The sequence below is a fragment of the Pteropus alecto genome, unplaced genomic scaffold (genome assembly GCF_000325575.1).
Source record: "Pteropus alecto unplaced genomic scaffold, ASM32557v1 scaffold155, whole genome shotgun sequence".
NCBI lineage: Eukaryota > Metazoa > Chordata > Mammalia > Chiroptera > Pteropodidae > Pteropus > Pteropus alecto.
In genome coordinates this window covers 24,497,025-24,499,139 of record NW_006438113.1, presented here as the reverse complement: position 1 = coordinate 24,499,139, position 2,115 = coordinate 24,497,025, and the positions used below count along the sequence as shown (strand labels likewise).

At 29.1% G+C, this 2,115-nt stretch overlaps 1 pseudogene; it reads right to left on the bottom strand.

Annotated features, from left to right (window-relative positions):
- Nucleotides 1-853: 853 nt before the first annotated feature.
- LOC112482689 lies at nucleotides 854-972 on the bottom strand (annotated as a pseudogene).
- Between the last annotated feature and the right edge of the window lie 1,143 nt (nucleotides 973-2,115).

The following is a 2,115-nucleotide window of genomic DNA, read 5'->3' as shown; positions in this document are numbered from 1 at the left end:
ATAATATTTCCATTTATTATATTCTATTTGTATTTATATCACCTGTTTATTCTATGTTGCTTAGATTTGTTTGGTGGAATTTCTGTAATTTCTTTGGTAGAATGTTAAATCCACTCATTATTTCTTTTGTTCTATTGTTAATAGTGTAAGTTTTTTTTAATTCAACCAATATTTTACTTTTAATTTTTTAAAATTTTTCAATTACAGTTGACATACAATATTATATTAGCTTCAGGTGCATAACATAATGATTAGACATTTATATAACTTACAAAGTGATCACCCAGATAAGTCTAGTACCCATCGGATACCATACATAATTATTACAATATTATTGACTATATTCCCTATGCTGTACTTTATATCCTCATAACTTTTTTTTATAACTGGCAATTTGTACTTCTTAAATCCTTTACCTTTTCACTCATTGTCATTCCCCTACCCATCTGGCAATTATTAATTTGTTCTCCGTATCTATGAGTTTGTTTCCATTTTGTTTGTTCATTTATTTTGTTCTTTAAATTCCACATATAAGTAAAATCATATAATATTTGCCTTTCTCTGTCTGACTTATTTCACTTAGCATAATAATGTCTCGGTCCATCCACGTTATTACAAATGGCAGGCTTTCATTCTTTTTTATGGCTGAATAATATTCCATTGTATATGTGTACTACTTCTTTAGTCATTTATCTATTGATGGACACTTAGGTTTCTTCCAAATCTTGGCTATTATAAATAATGCTGCAATGAACATCGAGAAAACATTTTTTATTCATAATTCCATGTCTACTATTCTATTTTTTTCCACTGGCATGAAAAATAATTTTGTTTTAATTTTTATTTTTTTTAATGCCTACAGCACCTGGTATTCCTAGATGGTCTCCTAACCAAGTACTAACCAAGCCTGACCCTGCTTAGCTTCCGAGATCAGATGAGATCAGGCATATTCAGGGTGGCATGGCCATAGAGTGGCATAGAGGAAAATTAATATGCTTTTTGTTAAGTACATTATCAAACATTTACTATTGATCATTTTTTTAAGAAAAACAATAGCAGCTGACATTTTTTATTTGTTGAATACCAAATTCTATTCATATTTATGCATTATCTTACTTGTGACAATATCTTATATAATATATGGCAAAATCGAGATTTGGGGAAATGATTTCTAAACCATATCATTCTAATGGCTAGTAAGTGCAAAACTAAGATGTGCAACTCAGTCTAGCTAGCACTACAGACAACACTATTTACCATCATACAATAATGTCTTCATGTGGGATTAACAATTTAAAAAGGTGAATAATACCAACATGAACAAATCTCCAGATGTGTGTGTGTGTAAACTCTGACATTGGGTACAAATAAGTAAAAACTGTAATAGATATGTACAAAGTGTTAGGAGCAGCCACACAAAACAGGAATGGATAATGTTTCAGGAGATCTTATTAAACTAGTCTACACTATATTAAATGGAGGAGTCATGACGTACAAAGTAGAAAGTAGCATCATATTAATAACAATAATAATTCCATCATAAACCCAAATCCATATTTTTTAAACTAAGCTCTAAAATTAGCTTCAGAGAAACAAAAAGACAGAGTTTTGTTTTTTGGGTTTTTTTTGGCTGGGAGCTTATTTTTCTCTCTAAAAGCTTTAGCAATTTTCTGAAGTAAGTATATTTGGCTGGATGTCAACACAAATTTTTAGATCGGCTTTCTTCCTATTCAGCGGTAGGAATCTACCCTTGTCCAAGACTTTATACACTTCAGCATGGCCTTAGTTATCATAACATTCTCAAAATTTAAGATATTTTAATAATAATTTTTTATACAATTTAAAAGAACATTAAGAAAAAAATACAAACAATAATTGTCACCCTTTCAAATAGTCTGAGAAATATTGACTCTAGCAAGTTGTTGCTTCTAAACTTTGGTTGTTAATCTCAAGTCAGTTAGAAGTTATAAGCTCAAAAAGAATTTTTAGAAGATAGAAATTTATTTTTCATTTTAAACGTATTAACAACATAGTTTAATATTCATAATCATATTACTGGTAATAATTTATATTTAAAACTATCCTTCTAACAGATGGTAAAATACAAACCAGTTG